Genomic DNA, 14932 nt, shown 5'->3' with positions numbered 1-14932 from the left:
AATTTGTGTGGTTTTATACATTGGTTAACTTTTTTTTTATCCCTCGTTATTAATTAATTTGGTATAAAAAAACTTTCTTTTTACTTGATTTCGAGACCTTCATTGTTTGGCTTCAACCAATATAATTTTTTTAACTAATATGTAAAATATGTAATAAATACAAAAAAGATATGACACCTTCTAAACGCCGCTTCATTTTAAAGAAATAACATCCTTTTAAAGTTATTATAGTTATTTTATGAGGTTTAATGTAGATACTTTATCTATTTTCATTTCAAACCTTTATCTCAAAACTTCATGTATAACTAGAAGGAATTTGGTTGCGCCAGGTTTGAATAATGTCTGGAAACAAAAACCTAGAAATAATTTATTGGAAATGGCATTAAAAGTTATATAAATAGAATTTGTTTACATTACATGATAGAATGAAAGAGAAAAAGAAAAAAAAACATTTACTTAGTAAACAATGAAAAATTAACAAAACACGGAGAACGGAATGGTGTATTCCATTCCATTTGGCAACAGAATGAACAATTCCATTCCTACCTTCATTCCATCATAACAAAAAAGATGTTGTACTTATGCATATATCATGGTCTCTTATATGCAAAAGGCCACCACTGTGCACTCATAGCTTCCCTGCAAGGGAAAAAACATAGAAATAGAGGCCAAGATCATTATTTGACTTTAAAGTACCACAAAGGGATGGCTTCCACATGGGGTAACTTAACCATTTAACATAATTACAGATCCAATTCCTTCGACCAGGAAAATCAAGACATATTGACCTTAGAGTCCGATATGTAACAACATTCGGTTGAAGTACATCTTTCTTCATCCTTCTAAAGCACTTCTCAGCTCGTTCCATGTCTGATGTATTCACATATGTCCACAACATACTTGTGTATCTCAAAGTGCTTCCATTGCTTTCCATGTACCTGTTGTCGAATCACATCACCCAATTTCAAAATAAATTCAACTTCCGATTAATTAGTCTCAATTAAATAAATTAGGTGAAATTTTGTTGTTCTGCAAGTCAGTGTATTTCATCAAGTAAAGGAGTTTTGATCAAAAATTACGGAGAAGATACTGATTTGTATGTGATAGTTACGATTAGAAAATGAAGAAAGAATAAAGGTACTGTCGTCACAACAATCTACCGTCGTGGAGAAAACCAAACATGAAATAAAATCAATACGTGGACAAAAATCAGTGAAATAGGAAATCAACAATCCATTCAGGACCTGAAAATATACATCTACTATTAGACATTTACACAAACACACACAAATAGAGATATAAAAAAAATTAGTTGTGATGAAAAAGAAAAATTAAAGAAGCATACACTTGAAACAAACATTTGATTATATATTAAAAAATGTCACCATTCTTTTTGCAAATATAACTTTCGGTTCAAACTAACGTTTGACTATATGTTAAACAAAAAGATTACCTGACATCCTCTAATTTCTTCAACTCTTTTTTCTTGAGATATTACTGCCTCACAACTTTTATGAAAAAGAAAACTAAAGAAGCATACAGTTGAGTATGAAAAAAAAACAAAATAAAAAGATCCATATTAGATAAATATTACAATAATTATAGAAAAAGATGGATTGAAACCTTAAAGCTCCAACGTCAGCATCTCACAACACATTGGCTCTCCTAATCCGCTCCTCTATTAAAAAAGTTGAGTTGGGCATTTTATCGAACACCTGGTGCGCAAAACGAAATACAATTACAAGTAATAACAAATTCTTTGAACAATGTATCAGTTCCTGTTTGGACATTCCAATTTTCGTTTCTCTACAACGCAGATGGACCTATAATTCAAAATGTATTTCTTTATATCAAGATAGGTTAAAAATAAAAATACAGAAGAGGGGGAAGGCATGAGGAGGCTTACGTGATCTGCTTTCTCTCTCAAACCTTCTTTTTTCAAATCCTGCCAAAACAAAATCCAAATTCTAACATGTTCAATATCTTCAAATTGACTGGAAAAAGTGGAAATAGAGTGTAATTAGGTTTTAAGAAAATAAAAATAGTGAATTTATAAAAGTTATGAGAGAAAGGTACCTGACAAGGTATACGACAGGAGTTATGGTAGCCTCGCCACCGGTGTTACAGACACGTCGGACACAAGCTCCACGGTCGGGTCCGTTGGGTCTGTTGTAGCAAGGTTTGGAGACGACGTTCCACCAGCAGCTAATCGAAGCTCAGAACGATATGGTCAGATTTCAAACAGCGGATTTTGTTATTATGTAAGAGAGAGGTAGTGAAGCGGCAATCCGTGTGGCGGTCGTCCAGATTTTGTAGAGCGATGAAAAACGAAATTAGAAGGACGGAAGTAAGAAGGGATCGAAAAGGAATAGAGATAAAAGGAAAGCAGGAGAAGGCATCCCATTTCATTGGTAGGCGACGGCGGTGAGTCCAAGAAGAGGCGGTGGGATAAGCTGAATTAAAATGAGGGCACAAATAAAACTTTGGTGATCAAATTGTTAATCCAAGAAGTCACGTGGCCAATCTATGAACTCCCAAACATTTCTGTTCACCAGAAATCCGTGACAAAATTCGAAATTTCCGTGTCCTAAAAAGAAAGAGGGAAACTTCAGTGTGTGATTAAGAAAGAGAAGAAACTATACTGTTGCCGAAGATTTTATGCTTTTATGTTATATATAATTTCTAACCTTTTTTTTCTTTCAAACTTTTGTCATTTTGTTATTTTTCTAAAAATTACATTATATAAAAGCCCACTTATATTTGTTAATTCATATGTAAAAGCCGTTCCATTTATAATTTAATATTTTATTTTATGAAAACCGCTGCCACCGCAGCCAATAGTTTATTTTGGTGAACATTTTCCGGGAACGATTATTTTTTACTTTGAATTGTTGTCTCCGATTAAAAATAAAAATATGTTGCTATATAGGTTTTTAAAAGAACACTCACAAAAGAGAATATATACCAAATTTGATCACAAGCGAACTTCACCACGATGCATAATTTTATTATTTTGAATGTTAAAAAGATTTTATTTTCTACTTTTATGCACAAAATTTATGATATACATATAAAGGATTAAAACAAAAGAAAAAAACTAATGGCGAAACATAAAAAAACCACATTACATTTTCAGTTTGTCATCGTTATACTACTCAAGTCTTTGTACTTTTTATCTCTAATAATTATATATTTACATATTGTTTTTATTATCCTAGTAAAGTGTATAAATGATTACTGTAATAATTGTGTTGACAATCTTATTTTTATAAAGATGAAAAAGATGAAAGAATTTAACCGGTTAATATATATATATATATATATATATATATATATATATATATATATATATATATATATATATATATATATATATATATATATTAATGGACATATATCTTAGGATCAATATATTTTATGGATTTTGGACTTTAACCACAAGAGTTTTTAAATGTCATTTTTCGCCTCTGATTTCAATGCTTTATGATTTGCATAAACAATTTTTGTATTTATCTTTCACTACTAGAAAAGAAGGGATTTTGCTACAGGAAAATAACTACGGAAAATTTTCGTAGGTAATTAGCTACATAATACCAACGGAATTCCTACGGAATGGGAAGCCCTAAATTAGTAACGGAATAGCTACGGAATAGCTACAGAATAACGACGGACGCACATCCGTAGGTATTTTGTAGTTAAATTTGTAACAGAAAATTTCATAGGAAATGCGTAGGAAGGTTCCTAGCTAGTTTGTAGGAAAAAATTACCCACGAGGGTTTTCCCCACAACCCTTTTTTTGTAGGTAATCTCTGATACCAACTTGTAACATCCCAAAAACATGGTCTGAAAATTTCGTTTAATTTAATAATAAAAACCATAGTCGATAAACATCATATAAAAATCATAAGCAATGTATCTCAAAATAATATAACAACTGTCAAGTATATCATAGTATAAACATCCCAGGCTGAACAAATGGTGTGTGCACTGCAATCTTCCCGAGCTCCTCTTTTGAAAACTGAGTACCTAAAACCAAAACTGAAAACCGTAAGCACGAAGCTTAGTGAACTCCCCCAAACTACCACATACCATACAATAACATATAAAGCACATACTAGGCCTTGCCCACTGCATCGAACCGAAGTCCGGACTAACTGGGGCCTTGCCCCCAGCATTGGACCAAAATCCGGACTAACACATAAACATGCCTGAATCACAAAGACATCAAACATACTAAACTACTGCATCGGACCAAAGTCCGGAACTTCTGCTATCTAAACGGGCAGACATTGTGACCGTAGACCCGTTCCTACTGGGAGGAAAACTCATCTCACACTGTTGAAGTCCCGTAGACACAATCTCACACTGATGAAGTCCCGCAGACTCGACCCTAGCTGCTGGATGACAGATTCCCGAACTGTCAACACCAAAATAACACCCAATTAATAATTGGATTCTAACACATAACTATAAATACATACTTTGGATAATTACTACATTACCCCTAGCTTGGCTTACCCAAGCCCAAGGCCCAATCCATAATCCCAAAGTCAACTAGGGATCAAAACCCAACATATGACCCGACTTTTCAAATTGGGCCCAAACCTCTACATGGACTTCCCTTAAGGCCCAATTGTTCAGTCCAATCCAACATGTCTCATTCTAAGGGCCCAATATCATACAACCATCTAGGCCCAAACTATGGCCCATCTATGGCTCAATTTTCCAAATTGGACCCAATCCTTCATATGGGCCTTACCCTAAAGTCCAACTAATTATTCTAGTCCATTTGATTATTCTTGGATGATCCATTAATAAACCAATTACCAAAGCTCAATCAAAAGGCCCAACAAAAAGCCCTTGTGACAATAGGGTTTCACATAAAATGACGATTAGGGTTAAATGTTTCTTACTTAACCCATTAAGGACTTAATCCATTAAGTCCTTTACTCTACTAGATCAATGATAAGGAGAAATTGGACTTACTACACAATCAAATCTCAATAGCCCAAAAGTGGGTCCCATAAGTCTAAAGCTCAAATATTCACAATTAGGGTTTCCCACTCTAACATAACATGGCCCACTAGGCCCAAAACTAAACTTCAAGCCCATTAGGGTTTGCTTGTGGGGCATCACCCACTACCACCTCGGATAGTGGTTGTCAATGGCGGCACATGACAGCGGCCACCACCTTACGGTGGTGGTTTTCCATTTCTTTTCATTATTCTTTTGGCAATTACAGTTACAATGCTTTAATCAAAATAAACACACACCACTAACTAACTAACATACACACACAGCCACACCATGGTAGCCGGCGGCGGTACAAGGCGGCAGCCACCACCGGATGGTGGTTTCATTTTCCGGCCAACAAACCCTCACACGACCAAAACACATATACATACACGATTCTACTTGCTCATAAGGTCCAGCCACCCACCTGGTGGCTCATGGCGGCGACATCAACATAGTTGACGGCTACAGCCACCATGGCCGGCTGCCATGGTGGTTCTTCATGGATTGCGCCCAACAGAAGAGACGTACCAACCTTCATTCGATCCTGAAATAGCAACCCAAACGCACCCGATTCCTCGCAGCGGCAGGCGGTGATAGGTGACGACCGGAGCAATTGGAAGGTTGCTTGGTGGCGCCAACGACCGCTAGCAGCGGCTTGAATGAAACGGAGACGAGAGAACGTTGTCTGCGGCAAGGAGACGATGCGCCCATCACAACAATGACCATGACGCCCGTCGATGGTCCTAGTTCTCAACAACACCGGAGCAGCATGGCGGTCTTCAACATGGCGGCTCCTGGCTTCGTCGTTGATCGGCAAGGCAACGGAAGATGGCGGTCTTCAACGCACATGGCGGTGACAGAGTGATAGCGCCGGAGAATGTAGAAGGAGGGTGGTGGCGGCGCTGCATGTCGAAGAAGGGGAAGGGAAATGGCGACCGGTGCTTAGAGGTTGGCGGCTGCAATCTTTTATTTAGGGTTAGGGTTCCCGAAATACATATATACCCGGTGCCATTAAACTTATTTACATATTGACAGGATCAGCCCCTCCTTCATTAAAACTTTTCAACTTTAATCAATTATTTACTCTCTTGCCCTTGGTTCCATAATTTCTTTTCATAATAGATCCCCATATTACCAATAAGCCCCCTAAGCCTTCAAATCTTTTCAATTTAAATCCATTAATTAACAAACGCACCCTTGCTTCCAACATTCTTCTCAAAACAACTCCGTAACTTACTAATCAACCCTCCACTATTAAAATTCTTCACAAATTAATTCCGGGAATTACATTTATTAATTTATTTAAATAAACGGGGCGTTACAGCTTCTTTTTCCCGCCTCCTAGTGCCCGACACTATGTATGGGGTGTTGGTTATGTGCTTTGGATTTGTCATATTCTTGTAACATCCCGACTCCCAAGTAAAAAATTTAAAAGCTTAAAGTCATATTCTTAGACCTACTCGATGATTTGGTTGCCCCCAACTCGTCGTGTAGAAGTGGATCAGGCCGCGTGATTTATGAGGTCTACTCGATGAGTTGGAGGACCCCGACTCGACGAGTAGGAGTTGGGAAATGAAACCTTAATTTTTAGGGTTTGCCCCCTGTATAAAGAACTTAATTAGCCTCTTGTGGCCTCCCTTACCACTTCATTACCCATAGAGGAAACCCTAGCCGTTATTTGTTGTTCCCTTGAGCTTGTGAGACTAAAAGAGTGCTTTTGGTGTATTTTGTTGAAGAAGCTGGAAGGTTGAGAAGCGTGGAACGGGAAGGAGCTTGTAGATCCAACATCTACAATGTTTGGGCATCCATTTGAAGGTAACAAGCTGTTACCTTGATCATTCTAGCATTAGATCCCCTTTTTCTTGGGTTTAAGGCCATTTTTAGTATATTTGTGAACCATTTCGGGTATTGGTCATGATCTGAAGTTGTAACTTCAGATTTGGACTCCTCTAGGTCCCAAATTCATAAAACTATCAACTTTATCTTGTATTGGCCTCTCATCATGCCCTAAACCTCATTCTAGACTTGGTTTTTGGTGTTCTAAGCCTTTAAGACCTTGCATGCATGTAAAATTTGCTACTTTACGTGGAATCTGTGCCTTAGGAAGCTAGATCTACAAGTTGGAGCTTTGGGGTAGCTTAAAAACAGTTGAATGAGAAATGGACTGAAGGGACTCGACGAGTTGCATGGTCAACTCGACGAGTTCGATGAAGATTGGCCGTTGTTAGTTTTTGCATGGACTCGATGAGTCAGTGAGACAAATCAACGAGTTAGTTAGGGTTTTCCCGACATTTGGACACCGCATGGACTTGACGAGTTGTCTGGAAACTCGGCGAGTCAACTAGGGTTTTCACGGTTTCTCGAGTTCTGGAAGGACTCGACGAGTCAGTGAGTTGCACTCGACGAGTTGGGTTACCACAGACTGTTGATCTTGACTGTTGACTTCGACTTTGACCAATGGTTGACCAGTTTGACTTTTGGGGGTATTTTAGTAAATTGTGAATTTATGGAAGTGGTCCTATGGTGAATATAGGTGGTGGAGTTCTTGGCTGTGATTCGAGAGTTGATCTTATCACTACAGTTCAACATTGTGGGTGAGTTTTCCTCACTATACTCAAGGGTCTAAGGCACCAAAGTCGGCCCTTTTTGGATTGTTATCCTGATATGTTATATGATCGAGTATCGTATGATCTGTTAGATCGGTATCCTGGTAGATAGGATGTTGTTATGCTATTATGATCTGTTAGATCGGTGTCCTGGTAGATAGGATGTTATTATGCTATTATGATCTGTTAGATCGGTGTCCTGGGTTTTGAGCATTCTAACACTTCCTAAGTGTACATGCAACCCTAATAACCTTGGATCTATGTTTGTCTAATTATCATGCAAAGTTGAATTCCAAGGTTATATTCCTATCTAGCATACATGGGGAACAAATTTTAACTTGCATGAAAGATAGAATAACTTACCTTGTTGTTGCTTATGATCCTTGAAACCTTGTGAGCCTAGCACCCCAAATGTGATGCCTCAAATGCTTCACACAACACCAAATGCTTTTAGAATGACTTTAGAGAGAATACACACTTCTAAAATCGGCCTAGCCCTCTTGTTTTTTATGTGTAGCCTATTTTGGTGGAGAATGGGTTTCTTATATAGTGTTGACACATCTAGGGTTACACCATGTAAACCCTAATGTGTCATGACTCTTCATTTCCATGACCCATGGGTTTGTAACTCCCATGGAGCATCCATGGAGCATCCTATGGGTGGAACCCAACTTGATAATCCATGGAGCCTCTTAGCCCACTATATAAGATATGGAAGATTTACATAATCTACCCATATATTTAATTAGTTATCTTTTGATCACTTAATTAATTCTAAATTAATTCTTGATCAAACTAATTAAATAATATTATTAATATATTAGAACTTATAATATATTAATAAACCATAAGTATTATTTCTCTCATTTTAGTTTATCCAATTGCATGGTGCCATGCAACCCAAATGGACCATGCCGGGTCGGGTCAAGTACATACCAGAAATAGTTATGGACTTAGACACCTTATCCAACAGTCTCCCACTTGGATAAGTCTAATAACTATAACTGCAATACTTCAGGAACCGATCGGCAATCGTAGCTCTTTCAAGGTCTCTCGGAACTGAGAAGATGATGATACGCCATTTAAGATAAGTGATCATATAATCCTCTGTTCTAGATATCAGCCGGACAAATACATGGAACAGTGTCTTACTTTGTGTCCAGCAGTTTGTTTCCCGATTTCTGATTTGTTTGACAAAGAACTTAATTGAACACATCAACTTAGTTCTGACCGGGCCTGGTACATAGGTCAAAACAAAATCATCGAGGGGCCCAGATATCAGCTTCTAATCCAAGAAGGAACAGATAAACTTCGACTCATATGTTTGTTCTACCACTTATTGAATTATACATAAAAGCACGTTTTATAACATCGAGTTACCAATGCGTTAACGTACAATCAATGCATAACCAACTCATGAGTAACAAATCATATCTCTAGGTTTGAAGACTTATATGATATTACCGTCTCACGATCACTCGAGATAAATTCCATGAAGTGATTCCAGTGAGCGTGGGTTGAGTCCAATGCTCAGAACTTATGAGCACTCATGAGTGTTGTAGCCATGTCCAACAACTTAGACCTCTGCAACCAATCATGACAGTCTTGATTCATACCTACTTCCGACATATGACCGACTGTGGAGGTTCGAATAATATGATATACCAAACATAATTATTCTGGAAGTCAAAACATGCAAAAAAAATATAGTAAACGATCGACAAGAGATAGCAACACTTTACTCATAAATAAAACACCTTTTATTCATCATCTAATGTCAATTACACTTTACAAATTTCAAGGTTATCTAACTACTAAATCTCATATCATCCTTCAGCCCTATGCTCCGAGCATGCTGGAGATGCTTAACCCGAGTCAGTCCCTTCGTGAGGGGATCTGTTGGATTCTCATCCGATGATACCATCTTTGCCATGAGGAGTCCTTCTTCTATTCGATGTCTAATGAAATGGTATTTTCTGTCGATGTGTCTGGATCTCCCGTGATCCATTGGTTCCTTGACTAAGGCAACTGCACTTTCACTATCACAGAAAATTTCCATTGGCTCTTTAATAGTTGGTACAACTCCAAGGTCTCCAATGTAGTTCTTCAGCCATATCGCCTCCTTTGCTGCCTCGCTAGCTGCTATATACTCTGATTCGCAAGTTGAATCAGCCACTGTCTCTTGCTTGGAACTCTTCCAAGAAATTGCTCCTCCATTTAAGGTAAAGACCCAGCCTGACTGAGAGCGGAAATTATCCCTATCAGTCTGAAAACTAGCATCACTATACCCTACAACTCTCAAGTCTTCACTCCCACCGAGGGTAAGGACCCAGTCCTTAGTCCTCCGTAGGTACTTGACGATATTCTTTACCGCAGTCCAGTGTGCCTTGCCAGGGTTCCCCTGATACCTGCTAACCATGCTCAAAGCAAAGGCTACATCAGGTCGAGTACACGTCATAGCATACATGATCGATCCTACAGCCGAAGCATAAGGTATTCGACTCATTTCTGCTATCTCAGCCTCAGTACTAAGGCTTTGTGTCTTACTCAATCTGGCGTTACTCTGGATGGGTAACTCTCCTTTCTTGGAGTTCTGCATGCCAAATCTCTTCAACACCTTATCCAAGTAGGTACTCTGACTAAGTCCAATTAGTCTTTTACTCCGGTCTCTCAAGATCCTTATCCCTAGAACATAGGCAGCTTCTCCTAGGTCCTTCATAGAGAAACACTTCCCAAGCCAGGACTTAACTTCCTGCAGAGTTGGGATGTCATTTCCTATGAGTAGTATGTCATCCACATACAATACCAAAAAGCTAACTATACTCACACTAGCATTGACATATACACAAGATTCATCTTCACTCCTAGAAAAGCAAAATTCTTTGACTTTCTCATCAAAGCAAAGATTCCATCTGCGAGGTGCTTGCTTTAACCCATAAATGGATTTCTCAAGCTTACACACTCTATTAGGGTACTCTGTATTGACAAAACCCTCTGGCTGACTCATGTAAACATCCTCAGCCAACTTTCCATTAAGGAAAGCGGTTTTGACATCCATTTGCCATATTTCATAGTCATGAAATACAGCTATGGCTAACAGAACCCTAATAGACTTAATCTTGGCCACTGGAGAAAAGGTCTCATCATAATCAACTCCCGGAGTTTGTGAGAAACCCTTTGCAACCAGTCGTGCCTTATAAGTGTGTACATTACCATCCATGTTGGTCTTCTTCTTGAAGATCCATTTGCACCCTACAGTCTTACGACCTGGTACATTCTCAACCAAGTTCCAAACTTGATTGTCATACATGGACTGTATCTCGTTGTCCATTGCCTCTTTCCACTTGGCTGACTCAGGGCCTGCCATGGCTTCCACGTAACTGTTAGGTTCATCCAGACCTATCAGTGTCTCATCACTGATAAGTGTATCACCTTCCGCAGTAATATGGAATCCATAGTAATGGTCAGGTGCATTCCTAACCCTTGTGGAACGCCTCGGAGGTACAAACTTGTCAATTGGCTCAACAAAAGTTTCCTCCTCAAGTTGAGTGCTAGGGTTTGAAGTTCCTTCACCACTTGACTCTTGAATTTCTTCAAGGTCAACTTGCCTCCCACTGTCTCCTTGGCTTATGAACTCTCTCTCTCTCAAGAACGCCCTCCTAGCTACAAAGACCACATTCTCACTAGGTCTGTAGAAGAGGTAACCAAAGGATTTATGTGGGTAGCCGATGAAAATACACCTCTCACTTCGAGGTTCGAGCTTATCATGAGTCTCGCATCTCACGAAAGCCTCGCAACCCCAAATCTTAATGTGGTCTAGTTTGGGTACTTTACCAGTCCACATCTCATGAGGAGTTTTGGCAACTTTCTTTGTGGGAACTAGATTAAGGATATGGGCGGCAGTCTCTAAGGCATACCCCCAAAATGAGATTGGTAGCGAAGCTCGACTCATCATGGAACGAACCATATCCAACAAGGTTCGATTACGCCTCTCAGCTACACCATTCAACTGCGGTGTCCTGGGAGGAGTCAATTGTGAGACAATCCCACATTCCCTAAGATAGTCGAGGAACTCTGAACTAAGATACTCACCACCTCGATCGGATCGAAGCATCTTAATGTTCCTGCCCAATTGATTCTCGACTTCCTGTTTAAACTCTTTAAACCTCTCAAAAGTCTCTGACTTATGCTTGATTAAGTAGACATATCCATATCTACTGTAATCATCAGTAAAAGTCAAATAATAACGATTAGCATCCCTTGTGGCATGTTTGAAGGGCCCACACACATCTGTGTGTATAAGATCCAACAAACCTTCACCCCTCTCACAAGAACCTGTGAAGGGTGACTTTGTCATTTTTCCAAGTAAGCATGATTTGCAACTATCATCTGACTTTAGGTCAAATGACTCCAATACTCCATCCTTTTGGAGTTGGCCTATGCGTTTCTTGCTTATATGTCCAAGACGACAATGCCATAATGATGCTTTATCCAAGTTATTATCATTAACAGAATCAATACACAATACATTATTTCCTAAGTTATCAACCACAAATACAGTTTCATACACACCATCACAAGGTAATGCTTTAAAATAAAGAACATTATTAAAGAAAGCATTAATCGAACCAACTTCATTATCAAATGAAAAGGTGAAACCTTGTTTATACAATGCATGAAAGGAAATAATATTTCTTGCCATTTCTGGCGAATAACAACATTTATTGAAATCTAAACTAAACCCACTACTTAGCGATAAAGTATAAACTCCAATCTTGGTGACAGGTAAAGCTTTCCTATTCCCAATGATTAAGTTTATTTTTCCATGCTCCACATTCTCACTTCTTCTTAGTCCCTGCAAATCAGAACAGATATGAATACCACAACCGGTATCAAGGACCCAAGAGTTAAAATGGGGTGAGTTATTAGATAAAATAGTGTAAATACATGCATGGTTGGGTTTAACTTTCCCATCCTTCACATCTTGCTGGTACTTTGGGCAGTTCCGCTTCCAATGTGACTTTTCATGGCAATAGAAGCATTCAGCCTCTTTAGGGTCAGAAGAAGGAGTGACAAAACCTTTCTTGGTTCCACTTGAAGAAGAGCCATCAAGGGTCCTAGCCTTGGTACCCTTCGAAGAGCTCTTCCTCTTCTTCCCTCTACCTTTCCCGATTGCCAAAACCGGGGCGGAGTTTGGAGTAGGAGTGTTAACAACCGACTTACCCTTAAGACCTGTTTCTGCGGTCTTGAGGAGTCCCTGAAGTTTGCTGAGTGTGACCTCTTCCTTATTCATGTGATATGTCATGCGGAATTGATCATAGCACGATGGTAAGGAGTGCAAAATGATATCTATTGCAAGCTCCTCAGGGAAGTTCACATTAAGCTTCAGCAACCGATCCACATACCTTTGCATTTTCTGCATGTGGCTCGTGACGGATTCCCCGTCCTTCATCATGGTTGTTATGATAGAGCATATGATTTCATACCTCTCTTGTCGTGCACTTTGATGGTATCTTTCCATCAGATCTTGGTGCATTTCAAAAGGGTAGAAGTCCTCATAGGACTTTTGGAGTTCCGCTGTCATGGTGGCCAACATGATGCATGCCACTTTTGTAGCATCCCTTTCATGTGCCCGGAAGTCAGCGATCTCCTGGGGAGTTGCAGTGGTCTCATCAATCTCCTTAAGCTCCTTGTCAAGGACATATTCTTTGTCCTCGTAGCGGGTAATCATCCTGATGTTTCTGATCCATTCATTGAAGTTGGATCCATCAAAAGTGACTTTCCCACACAAGTTCATAAGGGTAAAGGAGCCATTAGGATTAGAGCCAGAAGCAGCATTGTTTGAAGACATCTGAAAGAAGAGAACAAGATTAGTTTAGATATTAAAAGAGTCCTTAATAAAACACCCAAATGTAATATTAAGGCTAGGATCCAATCACAATATATTATAACTTAGAAGAGGTATGCCGTAATCCAAGCTATAACATATTTGAAAGGTAGGTGAATGACGATTCACCAATTTCCACCATGAAAAACGAAATATAAATATTAGGTTTTTAATTGGTTCTTAGAAATTCCTAGATTCTTTTGAGATTCAATGAACTTTTCAAAGGCATGTTTCAATCTCGAGTGTGCCCTCCAAGTTTTGTGACTGGGATACCGAGGATCACAAAACGAGGTGTGAAGTAACCATGCAAATCATTTGGTACCCTCAAGGTTTATCACTCAATCGATGTGCCGGTAAACCACACACGCTCCACCGATGCTATGGTAAACCTTAAGTCACCCTTTACCTACCTTGTTAAGTCCAAGTTAGTGTGCCGGTTAACCACACACGCTCCACCAACGACTTAAACAAAGTGTAAAGTGTAATTTCATGGATTAGCACCTTATTCACATTTTCCTAAAGTAACTAAGATTGAGAATTTAATAAAAGCATTTAGTTACTTTATAATTTTCATCATACTTTTAATGAGAATTTATAAGTCCTTGTCTTACCCGTTCGGCTAACGACCCTCCACCGATCAAGGAAGCGGTGGGTGAGAATGGACACCCATTAAGTTGCCATTTTATAGGCAACAACCTTATACCCCCCTTATAGACCGGCTTCGTGAATGAGGCATACTAGCGGTAAGACGACTTGACGTTATACATATATATATTAGTAACTTATAATATTATAAAGTATAAGGGTTGAATTTTAACTTTTAAAATTCTAAGGGTTGGAACTAAAGTTTTAATCAAGACTTTACATGTTCCAAAACTTGAGGGCAAGTTTTGTAAACTTCCAAAACTTTTCATTTCTTATAACTTATGAATTAATTGAGTAATAAAAATGAAGACTCTTCATTTTTATAACTCTTGTGTTCTTTTAATGGCTTTAATAAAAGTGAGACTTTTGGTTTTCCATAACTTGAGGACAAGTTATGGACTCCATTAAAACACATTATGATCATGAATTAAACTACCATGAAGGTTACAAACAATTCCTATGATCATCTAATCTTCATAAGTTCAAGAACATGAATATGAACACTTTCAAGAATCAAAAATTACACTTAAAAAAAAACTTGTAATTTTAATAATTGCCATTGTAAATGGATTAGCATAAACATTACACCATCTAAAACAAGCTTTAAAACATCAAAACAGTTTAGGGTAATGTTTCTAGTCCATTTCCAGCAACAAATGTGCAAACTTTCATACGAGCAGAAAACAAAAAAACGATTTTTTTTTCAAGCTGTTTGCACACAAAAAAAAAACAACAAACAAACCTATGCTCTGATACCACTGATGGGTTTTGAGCATTC

General features: G+C 38.5%; 2 long non-coding RNA genes across 4 annotated transcripts; both read right to left on the bottom strand.

The window, feature by feature from the left end:
- Window positions 1-357: 357 nt before the first annotated feature.
- Window positions 358-2547, bottom strand: LOC145160643 (uncharacterized). Of its 2 annotated transcripts, XR_013738185.1 has the most exons (5): window positions 2077-2547; window positions 1907-1945; window positions 1624-1823; window positions 1454-1526; window positions 358-938 (listed from the first exon to the last, which is right to left on the bottom strand). It is a non-coding gene; the product is annotated as an uncharacterized LOC145160643 (long non-coding RNA). The 2 variants fall into 2 exon arrangements; XR_013738184.1 differs by having other exon boundaries at window positions 1454-1823; window positions 2077-2543.
- A 1292-nt stretch (window positions 2548-3839) lies between these two features.
- Window positions 3840-5968, bottom strand: LOC145160640 (uncharacterized). 2 transcript variants are annotated; one of them, XR_013738181.1, is made up of 2 exons: window positions 5406-5968; window positions 3840-4417 (listed from the first exon to the last, which is right to left on the bottom strand). It is a non-coding gene; the product is annotated as an uncharacterized LOC145160640 (long non-coding RNA). The 2 variants fall into 2 exon arrangements; XR_013738182.1 differs by having other exon boundaries at window positions 5441-5968.
- Window positions 5969-14932: the final 8964 nt, after the last annotated feature.

Source organism: Lactuca virosa, chromosome 2 (assembly GCF_052849685.1).
Source record: "Lactuca virosa cultivar CGN04683 chromosome 2, Lactuca_virosa_CGN04683_v6, whole genome shotgun sequence".
Lineage (NCBI taxonomy): Eukaryota > Viridiplantae > Streptophyta > Magnoliopsida > Asterales > Asteraceae > Lactuca > Lactuca virosa.
Note: the sequence above shows the minus strand (reverse complement) of the source record. Positions and strands in the feature narration are given on the sequence as shown.